The 21067-nt window shown below is 44.6% G+C and overlaps 1 protein-coding gene across 3 annotated transcripts in view; it reads left to right on the top strand.

The window, feature by feature from the left end:
* DAB1 (DAB adaptor protein 1) overlaps positions 1-21067 on the top strand; it is an 896917-nt gene that overhangs the window by 835135 nt on the left and 40715 nt on the right. The window lies entirely within an intron of this gene.

Raw genomic sequence — 21067 nt, 5'->3', positions numbered from 1 at the left:
AAGAGACATGTAGGCATACCTGTATGCCTTAAGGTAAGATCTGTAAAGAGATTTAAAACCTCATTGCAGGAGGCATGGCTGAGGGGACCATGTCCTGGGGAAGAAACCATGAATATGGAGATGGGACCCCAAGGGCTTGCTGTATGCAAGAGGGCGTTGGCCCAGTCATGGGTCTCAGTGTGCCCAGTGGGTGAGCTCCCCATCACTGGAGCTGTGCAAACTGTGCTTTGAAGGCCTCTTATCAGCAAGATCACCAGGGAGATTCAAACATTGAATGGGTAGAGGAGTTTTTCATGTCCTCTCCAGATCTGAGGTTCTGTATCCTGCAAGCTGGGATGCAGCCCTCCCAAACACCCAAGTCCAGGGACCTAGGCAGTGTGGTGCCAGCCCACCCAACTCCAGGCTCCAGAGGAGTCACCCCCTCCCCTACCGTCTCTGTACCCCTCCTCCAGTGTTCCAACCTCGCTTCCCACTTTGTGTTCTCAGGAATTGCTCCTCTGAAGAGTGTCAGCAGATTACTGTTGCCTGGGTTCCCCCTATACCCTGTCATTCTGCTCTTAATAGCACTCCTTCCCCATCACCTCCATGAGTTTCCTGGGGTCCTGGTGTTGTTACCAGGAGAAAACCTAGGGCCTGGCATGTGGAAGCCAGGCACAACACCATTACCTAAGGAACATTTGCTAAATACATGCATAGGTCTACTCTGTAGAAAGGATATATGAAAAGCCCTGGTACTTTCTTTTAAAGATACTTCCTGTTTGTTTTCTTTTTAATTCCAGAATAGTCACTAACTAAATGCACCAGATGTTTTGCCTGCACTGTGTGCAGGCCACTGAAGGGCCTGCAGTGGCTCCCCACTTTCTGTTCCCACACTAGTCCCAGAGCTGGTCTGATGGTGATGATGACTTCTCCCAAGAACTTCTTTCAGCAGTTCTAAAAGTCTCAGAGAGGCAGGAAGTAAGCTCAGGCTGCAGTATAGACAGGTGGCTGCAGTTGGAATCTGAGCTCTTTCTCTCACTACCTGTAGGATTTTGTTGAGTTTTCTTAACCCTGAACTCCAACATCTCATCTACCAAGAGGGACTGTGAACCTAACTTAACGAGAAAACATTGTGTGTGTTGGGCAGTGGATCCCACTTGCCCTGGGATCTTCTTGTCCTCTGTTCTTCAGGCTTCCCTTTGTGGACCTGTCTCTCTGATGAGTGCATATTCTCTGGGCACCTCCATGCCCTGAAAATCCCTGCTCTGATCTTGCTGTTGGCCTGCATCACCTGCAACTTAGCCAGAAGGGCAAAATCAACCAGAGATAACCCAATGAGAGCATGTTAAGCAGCTTTCAGGGAGCTGGGAGACGTCTAGAAGTTTCCTACAAGAGGGGAAACTGCCCAGTGGCCTGCTGCTCTGATTTTCCCCTGGCTTCTATTTCTTTGAATTCAGGTCTGCACAGGGTCCAGGTGAGAGACCTGGACCAGAGAGACCTGGTCTAGCCCAAAAAGATATGGCCCTATCTTCAGACATGGTGACTGTCACCATGGCCACTTGCTGGGGCTCCCTGAGCAGCTTTTCACACCTCTGATCCTCTATATGAAAAGAAAGTGGTACTTACCTTGTAGCTGGGTTCAGAGAATAAAAAGAAGCATTTATGCAAAACTATTAACAGACAATGTAGATAGAGTAAAGGAGAACATTCCCTTGTGTTGCTATTACAAGCAGTACTCCAGCAAACAATTCTCAGTGAGGTGGGATCAACAGTTCTAGTGGACTCCATAGCTCCTCTGATAAGCCATCTGTCCCCCAGCCAGGGCAATGAGGCCTTCTGGGGACTTCAGTAATTCTCTTTGCAGTGATCATAATGGATATCATCTTTTCCTAATGTATCCATGGGAGCTTTTGGGCTTTAAGCTCTGCCAGCCCCCTAGTGCAGTCCTATCTCCTGCAGCTCTGTAATCTCAGCACTCAGAGCAGTGCCTGCAACATTGGAGAACTGAGGGAGGGCGTTCTGAGTTCAGCTCCTGACTTCATGCCTGGCTCTCTTCACTCTGAGTGAGCTGGGATCACCATGCTCATAGATGGCCTTCTAAACACACATGCATGCACACCTGCATTCACAATGCCTCCCAACACCGGAAACTGCATCAGGCAGAGCCCAACATTTGGCTTGCTTGGTGGAGTTGTTTTGTTTTTCTGTTACAGTTTGTTCTGTTTTTCTTACTAGGATCAGGCTTCTGTGCTGAGGTTCCGTGGCAAACATTTAGAGAGATCAAGATTCTTTAATTTTCCTGAAGAGGGGTCTATCCATTATAAAATGCCAGACAGGGGGTGGGGGCCAGCTAGTGCGCCAGCAGGTTAGTTGTGACACCAGCATCCCATCCCAGAATGCTGGTTAAAGTCCAGCTGCTCTGCTTCTGATCCAACTGCCTGATAATGTGCCTGAGAAAGCAGAGAAATATGGCCCAAGTACTTGGACCCTTGCCACACAAGTGAGAAGGGTGGAGTCCCTGCTCCTGGCTTCAGCCTGGCCCACACCTGGCTGTTGGGGTTATTTGGAGAGTGAATCAGCAGGTGGTAGTTTGGAAGTCAGTCTCTCCCCACCCCCACCCCCCGAGTGTGTGTGTGTGTGTGTGTCTCCCTGTCTCTTTAGCTCTACCTTTCAAATAAATGGATCAGTCTTTAAAATGGCAGGGGGTGAGGACACTTAGCATAGCAGTTGAGATCCTGTTTGGGATGCCTGTATCTCATGTCAGGGTTCCCACTCTACTTCTGATCCAGCTTCCTGCTAATGAACACTCTAAGAGATAACAGGTGATAGCACAAGTACTTGTGTCCCTGCTACCCATATGTAAGACCCAAATGGCATTCAGGGCTCCTGGCTTCTACTTGGCCCATGCCCAGCTATTGTGGGCATTTGGAAAGTAAACCAGTGGATGGAAGACCAGTCTCTCCCTCTTTCTACATGCCAAATAAAAATAAATAAAACATTTAAAGTAAGATATAGGAAAATAATGTGACAGACTTAACAATCAGCACAGTCCTCTCAGAAATCCCTGAAATCATGTGCATGTCATAAAAAGTGTGGAAAAAGGATTCAGGTCCAATGATTTTGACATAAACTTTTCTTTTCTTAAAACCACTATAATTCTTGGATTTAAAATTTTTTTATTCATTTTTTTCATTTTACTTGAAATACAAAAAGACAGAGACAAATACCTTCCATCCACTGGTTTACTCCCCAAATGCCTGCAACAGCTGAGGCTGGGCCAAGGTGAAGTCAGAAGCCTGGAACTCAATCCAAGTTTCCCAGGTTTTAAGCAGGAACCCAACTACTTGAACCTTCCCCTGGTGCCTCGCAGAGTTATCAGCAGGAAGCTGGAGTGAGTAGAGCTGGGATTCGATGTTGGGCACTCTGATATGGGATGTGGGCATCTCAAGTGGTCTTTTTACTGTGCCAAATGCCTACCCCATCCAATTCTTGGATTTTAGCAGAGTATCAGTTATATCTCTTGCTTTGTCTGAGATCATAGAAAATTGAAGTTAAAGCTTGAGACAGTAACTACATAGTTAACTTTTTAGAAAAGATATTTATTTATTTATTTATTTATTTATTTGAAATTCCTCTGTCCCAGAGCCTCGGTCAGCACCTCCGCGTCACTGACCACTGACAGAGACACCCTCAGTAGCATGGCAAAGTTGGTGTATCCAGGGCTCCGAGAGTTTCAGGAAGCACTGGTTGTGTTTCTTGAGAGTCTCACACACCCTAGGCATCAACTATGGGAACAAAGTTTTGTTCCAATTAGCTACAGCCCAGGTACAGACAGCAGGCAGATTCCAGATCTCTCCTTCCCTCCCACACACTCCTTCTTATCCTAGTTTTCACCCTCCTTGGCCCATCAACACAGGATGCTTGGCTGTGGTAATGAACCTTTCTCATTCTTCTTGCTCCTACTACATCTTTGGATGCCTTGTCCGCTTATTTTAATTCGAACTTGTGATGTCCCCTTCCTTGAGCTCAATTTTTCTTAGGATCATGCTGTTCTCTCCTCTACCCTGTCATAGAATCTTTAGTCCAAGATAAGGATTAATCCCACTCACTCCTAAAAATACGCACTGCATCTCCTTTTCTGGTCAAGGCAGCTTGGAGCTTTGCCCAGCGGCTGATCTCTCCTGCGATCTTAAATATAGGGGTGCATTTTTATGTTTGAGTCTCTGAAAGTCAACAGCATAAACGCTTGCTCGTGGGAAAGGATAAGCAGCTGGAGAGACAGCGAACCACTTGAGCCATGCCTTGAAGGCCACACAGGATGTGAACAAGCAGCAAGGCCGTGGAGGCCCCTTCCAGGCAGATCATTGGGATCCTTCTGAGTCTCGAGTCCATCCTGCTTCTGCTCAGCAATACTCAGGTGGTTCAGTTCCCATCAGTTTCCATCTCGGGGCGGGGGTGGGGGGCACAGGTAGTGTTCGTTTCTGGCCGCTGGTATCGCTGCCTGAGCGGGGGAGAATGTGTCTGCTGAAGTGTGTCCCATTGCTGCCTTCGTTATTCAGGACTTGTGGCACTCTGTTAGCCTTTGAACTGTGGGACAGCAAGTGGAGAGGTGCAGGCCCAGGCTGCTGAAGTGCTTCTTTCAGACCCTATTATGCTGCAGACATTGACCTTGGTTGAGACTTAACCCTCACTATCAACTGTTTCAATGACACAGACCTCAACCTTAGCTTGACTCATGTCACTTCCCCATGAGAAATGTTGAGTGCTTTTCTTCCCCCATCTCCTCATCCTCCCCTGTAATAGTCTTATGGCTGAAAAAGGTCTCTTATCCTTCACCTTATAATTGTCTAGTTTAAAACCCTTTTATGTAGTTGTATGAGGCATAAAAGACTTCTAATTATCAGTAATGGCCAGTTAGTACATTCTAGAAGTGTTTTTTTTTTTCCTTCAAAAGAAATTCTTAAAAGTTTGGTAGATGGCAAATTGAAAGGACTGTCAAATTGATAAGTAGAATTTGACATTAATTTCTTTTTAATGAAATAGATTGAGAAACAGAATTGAATGACCAGATCTGCACCGCCCACCAAGACTCTCTCCTAATTTTCTGTCTGGTCTTTGTCAGTCACTTCAACTTTGTGAGACTCATTTTTCTCATTTGCAAAGTAGAAAAAGAAGCCATCCTCTACCAACACCTTGGGGCCCCTGTGAAACGTAAAAGCAGTAGGTCCAAAGAGGCTGAGGGGTTGCTTTTGTGGACCCTTGGGGAAGTGAAGACCCAGGGGCAGCACCTACCAAGTTGATTGTATGTATTCCGTGGACTGTTATCTGGCTTCAGTGGAAGAAAGAAATTTCAGGCTAGCTGAGCTGATTTTTCAGAGGAGAGCAGCAGATGAATTTCTATAAGGGATTCCTATGTTGTGAGGAGAACTGCCTAAGTGAACCTCATAATTATTCAACTGCTCTAATATTCCAATTGCCAGCATGTTCTACTATGGAGGCCAGCATTTACCAGGTCATCTTGTTCCCAGTATCTCAGCTGTTAAGTCAGATTCCCCATCACCCCATTATTGTCTTGACCATTGTCACCCTATTAAAGTAACCCACTCTGGGACGGGTGATGTGGCACAGCAGGTTAAGCTGCTGCCAACCAGCATCCTATATTGGAACACCAGTTCAAGTTCCAGCTGCTCCACTTCAATCCAGCTCCCTGCTAACACACCCAGGAAGGCAGCGGAAGATGGCCCAATTGCTTGGGCACCTGCCACCCATGTGGATGACCAGGATGGAGTTCCTGGCTCCTATCTTCAGGCTGGTCCAGACTCTCTGTTGCAGCCATATGGAGAGTGAACCAGTAAATGGAAGACCTGTCTCTATTGCTCTACCTTTCAAATAAAAATTTTTTCAGAGTATACTCTGAAACACACAGCAGTCAGTTATGGTGTTGCCCTGTGAACTTAGTACTGTGGATGCAAAGAAGTCCCTGTGCATTACAATGACTGAGCAAGCCTTGGGTACAGAATAGGAGCCTCACAAATCTGTTCATCCTTCGTTTTCTTCTGCAGAGCTTATGATTAGGGCTATATATTTTTCTTTTAAGTGTGTCCTGAAAAGGAGTCGTACTGCAAGAAACTGGTGATTAAAACCCTGAAGATGTCATCTAACATTCCAACCTATGAGTCAGTCCTTTTGTTTTATAGTTCCAAATCACTAACCATGGGTAGTAGGCATTGGAAGCCCAGTTAGCTAGGCAGCATGAACTGGAATTTACTGAGCATCTGCTGGATGCCATGGACAGCATGGGCTCTGCATCTGGCTTATCTCTTTTGCAGAAATCACAGTCGTAGGAGGTAGCTGTCATTTACATATAAAGAAACTGAAGGCCGACGCCTTGGCTCAATAGGCTAATCCTCCACCTTGCAGCGCCGGCACACCGGGTTCTAGTCCCGGTTGGGGCGCCGGATTCTGTCTCGGTTGCCCCTCTTCCAGGCCAGCTCTCTGCTGTGGCCTGGTAGTGCAGTGGAGGATAGCCCAAGTCCTTGTGCCCTGCACCTGCATGGGAGACCAGGAGAAGCACCTGGCTCCTGGCTTCGGATCAGCGCAGTGTGCCAGCCGCAGCGGCCATTGGAGAGTGAACCAACAGCAAAGAAAGACCTTTATCTCTGTCTCTCTCTCTCACTATCCACTCTGCCTGTCCCAAAAAAAAAAAAAAAAAAAAAAAAAAGAAAAGAAACTGAGGCTTAAAGAGGACATAAGTCATAGGACTCACCCACTATGACAAGGCTAGTAAGGGGCAGAGCCAGAATTTAAACCCTAGGTTGTTCTGACACCAGCACCCACACAATTTCTGCTATCGCATGCTGCCTGTATAATTGGCAAACACCTTACTCTTTTATTAAGACTTATTTATTGCCTTGTACTATTGCCTTGTACTTGACAGTTTCTCCCCCAAAATTGTGCTTAAAAACATCACTATGGTTTTGCCTCTCTTGGAGACCCCTCCAGGCCACTCTAGCTGGAGGACCTTGACTCTAATAAATCTTGCTTTTAAGTACAAAACAAAAGACTTATTTATTCAAAAGGCAGAGCAATAGTCAGGTCTGGGCAGCCAGGAACCATCCAGGTTTCCCATGGTAAAGAATCAGGCACTTGGGCCATCATCCTTTGCTTTTACAGGCACATTAGCAAGAAGCTGGATTGGAAGCAGAGTAGCTGGAACTAAAATCGGCAATCCAATATGGGACGCAGGTGTCGCCTCCGGCACCACCACCTGACTCTTATCTGAATCAGTACTCAGGCCTTGGGCCCTTCTTTCTAGAGACTTTGTATGACCCCTCACGGGGCCCAGAACTGCTTTTCTGACTATGAGCACCTGTCTCCTCCTTTAGACAGAGTTCCAGGCAGACCTGCCCATGTCTAATTAATTCCCGAACCCTCACTATGCCTGGCACACTGCTTCCTTCATCACAATGTTGAAGAAATGTTTGTGAACCCTCTCCCCAACCCTCCCAATGAATCTCATTGAAAGCCACCATCTCTGATGCTCTGGAAGATTCCTTTTGTCCCATCTCTCTCTCATCCTAAAAATGCCCTGTGCATTTGGCTGAGTCTCCTTGCTCTAGGTGTCATCGCTTCCGCACTACAAATGTTAATCCATTAATGTGAAGAATTGCAAGAATTCTCTCTGTGACTGTTCCCTACTCTCCCACAACTCCCATCTTATATGGCAAATAAATTTTCATTCACAATTCAGCAGGTTTTTTTCCCTTTAGTTTGAAATCTGGATCAAGATGTTGTGTAATTGGATTAAATCTAGTCTGAACATTTGTCAGTTTCACTTCCTCATTAAGCACCACATTGTGGATAAATTATAATTATTGCAATGCAGTTAACATAGATGTCACACAAGAGGAGGTTGCACTGAAGAGAGGAGGGAAACTGAATGTGTATTCCCAGGAATGGAATAGAAAGCTGTTCCTTTTGGTATTTCTCGGGTGGGCTTTCTTTTAGTTATACCTAACCAAAAATTGTCCTCATATAGAATCCTCAATTCCTAGAGTTTGAGAGTTAGCAGCAGCATTAAAAATAGGTCATCTCTGGGCCGGCGCCGTGGCTCAACAGGCTAATCCTCTGCCTTGCGGCGCCGGCACCCCGGGTTCTGTCCCGGTTGCCCCTCTTCCAGGCCAGCTCTCTGCTATGGCCCGGGAAGGCAGTGGAGGATGGCCCAAGTGCTTGGGCCCTGCACCCCATGGGAGACCAGGAGAAGCACCTGGCTCCTGGCTTCGGATCAGCGCGGTGCGCCGGCCACGGCGGCCATTGGAGGGTGAACCAACGGCAAAGGAAGACCTTTCTCTCTGTCTCTCTCTCTCTCACTGTCCACTCTGCCTGTCAAAAAAAAATAATAATAATAAAAAATTTAAAAAAGAGGTCATCTCCAAGGAAAAAGAACTCCTGGAGAACATTTGCCATTGGCGTGCATGCGTACTCCTTACTCTGACTTCATCCCATTCACCTGCAGCTCCAATTATTAGAAAGCCCTCTTTTCATTTGAGTTCCTTTACAATTTCTGTTCATTGATTTAGCAAACATTTACTAAGGACTTCCTTCCTACAGACAGTGCTATTAACTAGGAATATAAAGATGAGTGAAATATGCTGTGTAAGAATCTTAGTGATTCCAAGAGGGCAGGCATATAAAAATTATTACAATAATGTCATCGAGGCTATGTACAAGACTCTATTGGGAGCATAGTGGAGGGGCAATAAACTCTGCCTACAGGGATTTTGTAAGGTTTCTACTTAGGGGATAGAGTAGGGACAGACTTTTAAAAAAATGATGAGAGTCTGTCAATGGAGAAAGGGAAGGGACAGTATTCAGGAAGAGGGAACTGAATGCTAAGAAGCACTCATATACAGAGACACTTCCTATGTAGGGGCTGATGGTGGGACCACAGGACACCTTCGTGGGAGGAAGATGAGGATGCAGGGGGAAGCTGTGCCAGCCAGCACAGGGTCTGCACTGTGGTGCTGAAAAGCTGGGATCTGTTGGGAAGTCACTGATGCCTGCAGGTGGTGGAGCAATGCTATTAGAGTTGCTTTTATCTGCATCACTCTGGTGACTTGTGGCAGGTGGCTTGGCAGGTGGGGAGAGCATTAAAAACCTAATGGAATTATCTAAGTGTATCCATCAGGGCAGAGCCAAGGAAAGAGAGCCCCCATGCCAAATGGTTTAATAGAGGAAATTTAACATAGGGAACTAGTTACAAAGGTGTTAAAAGAGGGGAACAAACAAACATGTGACTGTGGTGATGCTTAATAGTGGTGAAAAGTGGCTAGAAGACAAAGGAAGGAGATGGTATTGGTACAGCCCAGGAGCTGAGGCTGCCAACAGGACAATGGGACCACAGAGGAAGCTACCCAGTGGGAGCCACAATCATAGAGAGGCTGCCTGGTGGAAGCTAAACCCACAGAGGAGATGGCCATTGCCAGAGTTACTCCCCGAAGAGCCAGCACATCAGTCCTTCTGGATCCCTCCCACCATCTAGTTTCCATCCACACCTGCGGTTGACTACACCTAAGTGGAAGTGGGTTGACCATGGAGTTGACCATACTTGCTGCTGGTCTCCTAGAGGAGCAGCCTTCAAACATTTCACAAACCCAGGACCCTCTATTTGTGTGAAATGTGCCTAATAACCTCCTGTAGAAGCAGATAAAACAGGAGAAGTGATTGAAGCTGAGTTGGAACCTCAAGCCCAGGAAGCCTTCCTCATAGTCATTCTTTTTTTATTATTTTTTATTTTTATTTTTATTTTTTTGACAGGCAGAGTGGACAGTGAGAGAGAGAGACAGAGAGAAAGGTCTTCCATTGCCGTTGGTTCACCCTCCAATGGCCGCTGCGGCCGGCACATCGCGCTGATCCGAAGGCAGAAGCCAGGTGCTTCTCCTGGTCTCCCATGCAGGTGCAGGGCACAAGGACTTGGACCATCCTCCACTGCACTACCAGGCCACAGCTGAGAGCTGGCCTGGAAGAGGGGCAACCGGGACAGGACCGGCGCCCTGACTGGGACTAGAACCCAGTGTGCCGGAGCTGCAGGCGGAGGATTAGCCTATTGAGCCGTGGCGCCGGCCCCTCATAGTCATTCTAAAGGACAGAACATGCCAGAGGGGAAGAGATCCAGAGAGGGTAGCATGAAAGCCACTGTCCAAAAGAACTCACGTATTAGTCCTATGGGTGTGGAAGTCTGGAAGTCAGATAAGGAGATCATCTGGGATATTTTCCATTCGAGACTCTGATCACGAACACCGAGTGGGAGGCTGTAAAACAGGAAGATCGTGGGAATTTTAAGTGAGCCAGAGCCTTGTACTTCGTAGCTGTGTGACTCCTAGGTAAATTGCTTTAGTTTTGGGATTCTTAACCAGTTGGGGAGAGCTCTTCCACAGATTATTGCACAGATTAAAAAGAGGTACAATTACTGTTGTGTTTGTCATCAGTAATTGGAAGGCAATGTGGAATTGCAGTTAATAAAATGAGCTTTGTAGTCTGCCTACTTGGGCTTGAATCTTTCTTCCTCAAATACCAACCATGCAACCTGGGCACAGGTTTTATAGACTTCTCTGTGTCTGTTGTGTTCACCTGTAAAATGAGGATAATGACCATGGTACCAGCCTCATGGAGTACTTTTGATGACAAAATGATGTAATGTAAGATATTTATATTACCACCTGGCACATGGTAAGTTTTCAATAAATGTTAGCCATAGTATTCTTATGGACTGTTAAATGGACAAATGACAATATCAAGTGCTTTAACAGACACAAGTATGAGTAAGACTCGGCTCTGCCACTAGGGTGCTTTTAGTCTACTGGAGGGGCTGTGTTGGTGCAGAGTGCACTGGAGTGACTCCAGTTCTCTATGCCCAGGAAATCATGTCAACAAGACCACCTTTGACTTGAGAACCCAAGATGGAGCTGAACAGGCAGGGGAGAACCATAGCCATCTGGCCATGTCTTAATTCTTTGGGGCTGCCATAGACTGAATTAACTTTCTCACGAATCTGGAGGCTGGAAATCCAAGATCAATATGTTCCTGATGAGGGCATCCTCTTTGGGCTGGAGACCACCAACTTCTCATTGTGTCCTCATATGGCTTTCCTTGATGTATGCATACAGGAAGTATTTTTCTCTCTTCTTTTCTTATAAAGCCAGTAAACCCATCATGAAAGTCCCACCTTTGTGATCTCATTTAAACCCTTATCACTTCCTAAAGACCCTCATCTCAAAATACTATCACTTTGGAAGTTAGGGCTTCAGCATGTGAATTTTGAGGATATAGAAACATTCAGTCTCCAACAAGTAGGGATCACATGCAATCGTAGCTACCAAATATTGAGAAACTCCTAAGCAGGAGACTGCTCTGGGCATTTAATAGGCTGTTTCAGACCATCTGGAATAAGCAGTAGGTCTCTTCTAGCTCATAGTGATATTGAGGATGAGAGAAGCTAAATCACTTAGCACAGCTAGAAGAGGCACAGCTAAATCTCCAGTGCACCTCTCTGTGACCCTAAAACTAGGCTGACCTGGTTTACCATCCAAACAGAAGCACTTCGGGAAGTAGGAAGGGATTTGCTGTTAACAATTATGACATCAGGACAATAAGCATAAACAGGTGCTGTCTCGGGCAAACCAGGGTCTAGAGCTACCCTTCTCAGTGCTGGTGAATGTTCTTCCTGCTGGGCCAAGCTTCTCCCAAGACCAGAATAGACCAAACGTGGGCAGGAGGCTTCTATTCATCTAGTTCCTGAAACCCCTTACCAGTAGCACTACCTATGCTGAAGCAATGATGATACCACCTCCAGGATCCAGGTGTCCTGGTGCATCCTTCAGTGGGCATAAATCAGATTACATGGAGATCTGTTGTGCAGTAAGAAAATGTGATTGAGGGGTATCTCCTAACTGCTGCTCCTGCTGCTGTGGGCCTGCCATTATTCCTCTAATAGAGATCATTAACATTCACAGAACCTTAACTACAGCATCTCTAATGAGCAGAGCTATAGTATACAGTTGCCCTATAAATATCCATTGATGCTGACACTCATTCTCTCTAGGTATGGTAATTCAGATTTTCTGGATAAATCATCATGTGGAGGTTCTTTCTTTCTCCTTAGCTGCCATTGTTAGTGGTTGCAGAAGAGTAATGCACAAACTCTAGCTTTTAAAAAATGGAGCAAGAGCTAAATGAGGCGATCATGGGGAATAAGAAAACAATGTACTGGTGAAAATCCCAACCTGAAGGAGATGAAATTTGTTTCTGCAGTGATTTAGAAAGGAGGCAAGAAACCATCATTTGCTGAGCTATTGCCAGGGCCCAAGGGGTGTACTTCGTGCTTGGCAAGCCATATCTAGCTCAGTGAATCTAGAGACTGCATTGCATAACAGTCATCTGTGACCCCTTTGAAAATATAACTCCCTGGGCCCCAGCACTACAGATCTGCTTTTGCTGCCTTCGGTTTGCTCTGTACTTCTCTATAAAGGGAAATTTACAGAGCACCCTAATGGATTCTGATCTTCAATGAAGTTCATCTAGTTTAATTAACATGACAACTATTACTTCTTCTATGGAGAAGAAGATGGAGGTTGAGATACTAAGGGGAGAGGGAAATAAAGTCTTGCTGTGAAGGATAAATTCTTTACTTCTGTACGCATGCATAAGGAATATCTCATGTAAGTGACATTGGCTGTCTCTTTTTACAACACTTTTTCCCTTTCTACCTCCTAGTTTCCAGCTCACCATGGAGTTTTCTCAGTATGTCCCCATGTTTCACTCCAGCAGGTTAGCTGTGTTGCTGTCCTCTCTAGTAGTATTTCTCTTTCTCAACATTGCTGCTGTCAGCCCAGTGCTCAAAAGTTTTACCACCCTTCCATGTAATATATATATATATATATATATATATATATATATATATACATACATATAAATCTTATAATGTTATCTCTTTGTTTCTTTATTGTTGTTTCTACTGTCACCCAGAAGATTCTAGCCCCCTTCCTCCTGCCATTATTAAAGGGAAAACACTTACCATATAATCTGACCATGTTCCTTCAAGGAGGATTGGGACCATGGATGGCTGCTCCTTTCAGAACCTTTGCCAATCAAAAGCATGCGTCGTCTTATCCCCTTTGTGTCTCTTCACTATAGCATAATAGGTAAAATCTCATATTCCAAAGCTACCCCACTTTGGTGAAAATACTAACTCTGCCATTTACTGGCTCTGTGATCCTGGGCAAGTTAATTAACCCTTCAGTGCCTGAGTTTTCTCTTTGGAAAGTAAGGGGAAATAGCAATAGCAATAGCACCTAGATTTGTTGTTATAAGCAAGCTAATATATGAAAGTATGTAGGATATTGTTGGGTACATACAGAGGAAACTCGTTCACAGCATCAGCTATAATTACTACTGTCCTACATGACTCCTGCATGGGCAATAGAAGATCAGATCTTACTATTGCAATTTGATCCATCCCTTCCTCTTTAGCCCATCATGGACTGTGTTTGTCTTCTTTATGGATCTGTCACAATCAGAAAAATTATTTCCACTACTGTGACCTAACAAAGGACATATGGACAGGGTTTAATTAAAAGAGTTTTTCAAAGTAGAGCTTTTGCAAAAATGTGGGTGAAAAGGGTCTCTCCTCTTGGTGTCTGTGGGAAAAGTATCATCAATGATACCATCTTCATCACCTAATTACATGGCTCTTAAGAGATAAGGTTCCAGTGCCAGAAACCAGAGTACAGAGCTCCTATGCTAGGAGTATGCAAAAGTATCTCTTTACTTGTATCTTAGTTTACATGATACGTGAAGGTACCTCCTAAAACCACTCTGGTCATACACACACTGTTCTGTTCAAGCATACTTTCTGTCATCCATTCCACACATGTCATGCCATGTCCACAGTGTGTCAAGCCCTGTGCTAGGCTGTGATGTTATAGAAGTCATACCAAGACCCATTGCTTCCCCAGGTCACCTTCCACATACAACCAACCCAAACAAAGCAGTCAGAGCTCGGAACAAAACCTAACAGGGCAAGGTGACAGGAGCTGGGGTCTGCTCCTGTGTTTAGGTAAATAGTCAGAGAAGGTCCACCTAAGGAGGTAACACCCGGGCCAAGACTTGAATTAGGAGATGAAGAGTGTGCCAGCAATAGTGAAAGGAAGAGGAAAAGTCCTTGAGGCCCATGACGCCTGTGGAATAAAGAGAACACCGTGTGGGTCTGAGCATGGTGGGACAAGGGGGAGGGCATGGCAGAGAGGAGCTCAGAGATGTATGGTAGCCCCAGTGTAGATGGTCTCATAGGCAGTGGTAAAAAGTTGGATATTATTCCAAGTGATATAAAAGATCACTGTGCCCATATCATGGGAGATAAACTTAGAGGGACAAGAGTTTTAACAATAGTCTAAGGCAAAAGAGAATTCTGCAGAGGATATAAAGAGAAGCAGATGCATTTGGAATGTATTTTAGAGATGGAACCAGCATTTCTTCATCAGATTGGATGTCAGAGTGTGGGAAAGTCACTGGTAAGCATCTAGATGTGAGTCCGTGCCTTCACAAAAACCAGGAGACAAGGAAGAATAGGTTTGGGAACATCAAAAGGTTTTTGGATGTATTATGTTTCAGAGGCCAAAAAGTATGGGGTACAATCCACCCACCAGTTGCTACCAGTCAAAGGGACAATAAGATCATGTGTTGGCAAGACTACCAGCTGTGTAGAATGCCCCTGCTTGCTGCCACTTTGAGTGACTGATACATCTCATTAATGGGAGGAGCTTGAGGGGTCGGATGAAAACAGCATTCAGACATCAGATGGGCTAGAAGAGCAGCTTATTCCTATTCTTATAACTTTTACTGGAACATCTCCCTAGTATTTCTTTGAAAGGAAAACCGAAGGAGTTACCTTAATTGTAAAGCCCCATTTGGTTCAGTGACAGGGTGGATATGACACGCTTTCTAAAATTTACATTAGCAAATGCCATATGTCTGAATGTGTATGTGTGTGTGTGCACATGCACGCATGTACACACTGTGCATTTGAAAGCACCATATGGACTGCCATACCCTGGTATAATAAGTCATGCTAACACCAAGTTTCTTTCCGTTCAGCTTTTCATTCCATTGTATAAGCAGTTTCACCCATTTATTCATTGTTGCTTAAAATTTATCAATTCCATGTAGTTTCCCACTCTGTGGTAACCACTAGACTATCTAGGCATTAGGAACACAAAGATGAATAAGACAGTTGTGCATTCAAGTAATTTAGACTCCTTCCAAGGTCGTGCATGAGCTGTGTAGAGGAGAGAGAGACTAATCAGCTGGACACGTGCGATGCCCATAGAGAGGTCACCTAACCCATCCTGAGGTCCTGGCGGAAGGCTTTGAGGAGGTGGGTCTCTAGAGATGTGACTCTCCACTTGGATGAACAAGGATGCAAAGGGCAGTCTGTTAGTGGGAATCTGTTATGCCAAGTCCTGAAAGGGTATAGAAAATACTTAGAGACTCGTTACGGGGCCTGAGAAATGGTGACACAAAGTGGCAGACGGTTTGTAGGTTGGACAGTCAATCAGAGACAGTTGAAGCTGAAGCTCTTTGGGATACTCTTTGGACTTTGAACCCCGGGGCGGCCTCCCAAGTGTAGTCTGTTGTTGCATATTTCCTCATTTGATCCCAGAGCACTGTAAAGTAGCCACCTCTTTGACCCTTTCACATATGAGCAAGCCCAGATTTCCCTGGGGCCCTTGTCTCCTTCTTACAACAAGTGAGCCTGGTTTCCATGCTTGGACTTTGTGCTTCCTCTGGGCCTGTACTACGATGATAGGGTTCTGATAAAGAGTAACTAGGCTGGGAGTTGGGAACTTGGTGTGCCATCCCAAATCCGCCCCTGTTACCACGCTCTTGAGAAGGCTTGAAGAAACTAGAGGGTTGAATTTGGGGTAGAGATTTTAGCGTCTTCCATGTCTCTTCTGTAATTCTCAGTTTATGAGTCCAAGCTGTCATCACATAAGTACTACATAATCATCCTATTCCTGAAGGATACGCCACTGAATTGTTGACTTAATTTGTGACCCAAATAAGCAGACACTCATGGAAATCTTACTGTGTATCAGGCACCTTGCCAAACTATTGCCTTAAGTCCTTTCCTGGGTGATCTTCAACACTAGCTCTCTTGTGAGATAGATACATCCCTAATGTCACAACAAAGAAAAATCCAAAGGATGGGTAAATAGAATTGTTGTTTTGGTTATTCACAGTGGAATTGGCTTCTGTCTTATGCATAGCGTTACAGCAGCAGAAGCAGTACATACTCTGAAAATGCTCAGCACGGTACCCTTGTTGTCACACTCCTCCTGCTCTGACTTGAATTAGTATTCCCCAGTTTCCCCTAACTGGACTGCTACAACCCAGAAAAGACAGCGTCTGTGTCCACATGGTATTGGCACAGTGCCTTGTTCATACTGGGCATTCAGGAGAAGTTTATTAATTATTAAATTAAAGCCTTAAAAATCAACTGCAGCAAGGAGGAAGTAAGTAAGGAAATTAATTCCTCAGTATTAAAATCCACATTCCTCCGGAGGAGAATTAGAAAAACATTCTGCAGAGAACGGCTGTTAGAGCAGCAGGCAAAGCCCTCCTGACTATTTTTTTTCCTCTGCTGTGACATCTCCTTGTGAAGATTTCCTCTGATTTTCTCCACGTTTCAGCCTGAGACTCTGCTACTCTTGCTTGATTTCAACTCCATCCAATATTTCTTGTTGCCGTTTGGATGCCATCTGGCCTGCAGTAGTAGCCTCTCCAAGAGAGACACGCCAATAAGGAAAGATGACTGACTCTCGAAGAAGTTCCATGCCCCCCTCCCAAAAAGTGTGTTGAGCTCCTGTCATCCTGCTGACAGCAGCCAATTTCCCATGACTGCAATTCTAATTCACTCCCTTTGCAAAGCACTGAACTGGCGCCAAGTCTTGTTAGGAGTTTCTGAGAACTTCTTGACTTTTTTTCCTAATGTGGAACTAGAATAATGGATTTTTTTCAAAGGGTTAGATCATCAAACACAAGTAATTCCAGGCCTTTGGAAACCATTCCCCTTAGATTCTTGGTTTTCTGTGTGTGCTTATACCTGTGCAGTCTGTGTGTTCTATCAAAAACTGAAAATGGTGAGGCCGTTTCACAGCCTGCCTCTTCCCCTGACAGAGGAGCTAACGGAAGGAAGGAGAAAGAGGGGGCACCAGGCCCTAAAATCCTCCTTGTCAAATGTTCGGTCTGTGAGATGAGGTATTGGGTTGGGGACAGACTCTAGAGCCCAGGAAGCTTCTGCAAGCGTATGAGAATGTAGTCATTCCCAATGTGAGTGTTAGTGTTTCTTCTTCATTCCCATTACTGGCCCCACCTTGGCCATGACCACAGAAATAGCTGTGTCATTCTCTCCTTTTGGTCATTACCCATTATCCTTGCAACCTCTGCACTGCCACAATCAAATCCCCAAGACTCCTACTGCCATCATCTCAAGCTGTCTGCTCTATTCACTTCTCTGAACCCTTAAGACTGGGTTGGGTACCATGTGTTTAATAATTATAATAAGGACACTAATAGTGGTAACTACTAACATACGAAATTTCATTACTGCAAACCTGGCATTATTACTAAAGGTTTTATATGGACTATCTCATTTATAACACTAGTGATCTAATTGCCATTTTCTTTCTTCTTTACAAGATGGAAGGATGAGATTGTATCCATAAATGTTTAATGAATTAAGGGTGCTTAAAAAAAAGATGTGGAGTTAATGAATGACTGATTACCACAGTCCTATAGCAGATACCATTGCCACTGCCATTGTCCAAACCACTGTCACCCTCATTTCTCAGGTATCATCAGCATACCCTCATGTTTTCACTGTTACTGAGATCAACCTTACTTGGTGTCTCAGTACCTAGTCACCATCAGTGTGAAAATTGTGCACCAACCCTATCCTCATGTATATTTTCAAAAAAATACTGGATGTGTTTTGGAATATTTGGGCATGAATACATGGAGTCATCCTCTGACTTTCTAAAATAGATGTGATGGATGGAAGGAAGAAGAGAGGATAAGACCAAGGGGTGGGTGGACGTCATGATGAGACAAACACCCCCTCCCCCCCCGGAAGACCAGCAATGTCAGTGTCAAAAACCTTTGCGAATACCATGTCATACTTTGAGCTGCTGCCCCAGGTGACTTTGTCCCTTTCCTGGACTGGTGTTTCCCAGACTTTTGTCGTAGCCCGGGCCTTACTTACCTATACCTACCATGCAAATAATTCCACAGGCATCCTTTGCTCCCTTCCTCCTTTTCCACCTTCCCTGTCTATAATTTTGGAAAGGGTATTGACAGCGATTGAGTTTTTACTCTGTCAGTTGCTGTGCTATTTTCATATACACCTGTTTTCTCCTCCTCACTCACTCACAGCACTTGTAAGCATTGTTATCCCAGGTTAACAGCATAGAAAACTGAGGCTGCAATGATGAAGTCTGCCCACAGAAATGCCAGGGATGGAGCAACAGTTAGAATTGAAAGCCGCTGCTCCCCACATCTTTCTGCTTCCACACCTCTCCCAAAACCATGCCATTTCTCACTTTGAAAGTATTGAGTTTTTAAATGCAAGGGAATTGACTTGATATTAGTGACAGGTGGAACAGTCAAGCATCCAGGGTGAGGATCCTTGGAGCTGTCTGCTGTTCAGTGACATTAGCCCATTCAGGTCGCCTTACCAGCCTGAAAATACTCACTGGCCTCTGCTGTTCCCACAGTGCCTGAATAAGGCACCAGCTAGTTCCTGTCACCACAGCCCCTACTCAGATTTCCCCTTTTGCCTATTAAGAAAGGCCATTTCAAGGATCAGCTTAATTTTTCAGAAGCCAGATGTAAATATTTCATTGCCCAAGGATTTGTAGATATATTACTCTTGTGAGCACTTCAAGGGCAAATGTAACTTTCACTGTAAGAGTTCAGCATTCTCCTCCACCCTCCAATCCAATGGGCAGCCATTGGCAACCTCTTGAAATGGTAGCTGGGGAAAGGAGAGCCATTAGCTGTTAAAATGAGGCCCAACTCTCAATCATTAGAGGGAACTTTTCAATCATTGCAAAGACAAATATTCGAAGAAGCATCAGTTCCTCCATTAAATCAAGGCATTGTGTCCAGCAAGACCATTGAGCCCCACATCTCAGGAGAGCTGGCACACTTTGGCACTAACTGGGATTCCTTTGTATCAGAGTGCTGATGAGGCTTCATGAGTTTCCACTGGAAGCATGATTCTTGACTTTCTTTAAAAAGCCCCCACAAATATCTGGCTCTTGCTTTTCCCAGGAAATGAAAACACATTTTCCATCCAGAAGGTGGCTGCTATTTTACAAACTGAATTTGATTTCATGACACTGTCTAGACAGCAAAGAATTTAATTCACCCGTAGGTAATTTGCAAGCAATGCAAATTTAAGTTATTTTTTAAAAGAAAGGGAGAGGATATATAAGGACGGAATATGTATGTCTAGTGTTCAGGAAGCACACAGACTACTGAAAGTTGTGTTTTTTAAAATAATTTTTATGTATTTTACCTAGAATTATGCTATTTAAGTACAGTAGCCCCTAGCTATGCATGACTACTTAAATTGGCATTAAGACCAAATAAAATTTAAATTTCAGCTCATCAGTCACACCAGCTGTATGTGAAGTGCTCAGTAGCTACTGTTCCATTGGACAGTGCAGATACAGAATTTTCCATCATCACAGAGTGTTCTGGACAGTGCGGTTCTAGAGAGAAAAAAATCTATTAATATCAGTTCCTCTTCCCCATCTCAGTTCACCCTGTCCTTGCTCCTCAAATGCCAGTTTTTCTTGTCTCTCTGCCAAGAAGTAGGAAAGTGGCTAATGGTGGTAAAGGACATAAAACCCTAGATACCCCAGAGGGAATGACTCTTCGTGAGCAGGTGTCTTCCTCATGAAATCATTCACTAGGGAAATGCAATGTGCATTCAAATGCCTGGTATTTTACTGAGTGTCCTTAATAACACCCACCTTGGTGCAGCTACAAATCACTTAAGTTAATCCATTTCTCAATAAGCCTACTAATGGATCATTGGATTCATTCTTTTGCAGCCTTGATCCAAGTTCTGGATTCTGAGTTTAGATCTCAAAGTCTTGTGTCCAGTCTGACCATTTCTATCCACCCCTCAGCTACAGTGACTACCCATGATGTCTCTACCCTGTCTTAGCAGAGCAAGAAATTTGTATTAGTCATCTTTGTATCTCCAGTGCCAAGCCGGGATGTGGCGTGTGGAAAGCACCCAGTGAATGTGTGGTGAAGAATTAACTAATCAATGATATAATCAATCAGGAGCCTTTCAGTTTTCCCAGTGGGGTTTACACTGATTATTCCTACAGAGAGTTCATTCTTCAGCACTGTGATTCACAAATCTGGCTGCACATTAGCACCACCTGGGGAGCTCTGAGAAACTCCTGAACCAGTAGAATCCAAATACCTGATGGTGGAGCTCAGGCATTGGTAGCTTTGTAAAATCTCTCCCAGAGAGTTCCATTGTGCAGCCAGAAGGGAGAAGTATACAGATTTCTGGTTTGGCAACCTTTCATCCTTTTTGACACTTTCACCCCAAATTCCATCACATGTACCATCTTCACTACAGGAATCACGTGAATCTGGTCTTACTAATTTCTTTACTTGGTTTTGGAGAGACAGTGTCTCTACTCTTCCACAAAGAGACGATGGGAAGGTAACCCCCTGTGGGGCTTGATCAATGTCTTAGTGAAGGTTCAGACTAGACCTGTGTTGAAACAACACCGGAGAATATCTTCTTTCAAACTTCCTCAAGAAGCTTACATTGGGAGTAAACTTGGTGTCATATTTGGTTTTTAAAAAGCAGAACACAAAGCTATGTGCATGCTCCAAGAGTCGGTATGAAAAAACAATATGTCTATAAGAAGGCTTGGAGATCAGTGAATTGAAACGCTACTGGTCACTGTGGGTAAAGCAAGAGTTGGGGATGAGAGGAGAT

This window comes from Lepus europaeus, chromosome 5, assembly GCF_033115175.1.
Source record: "Lepus europaeus isolate LE1 chromosome 5, mLepTim1.pri, whole genome shotgun sequence".
NCBI classification, from domain to species: Eukaryota; Metazoa; Chordata; class Mammalia; order Lagomorpha; family Leporidae; genus Lepus; species Lepus europaeus.
The sequence above is the reverse complement of the archived record's forward strand: the minus strand, read 5'-3'. Positions and strand labels throughout refer to the sequence as shown.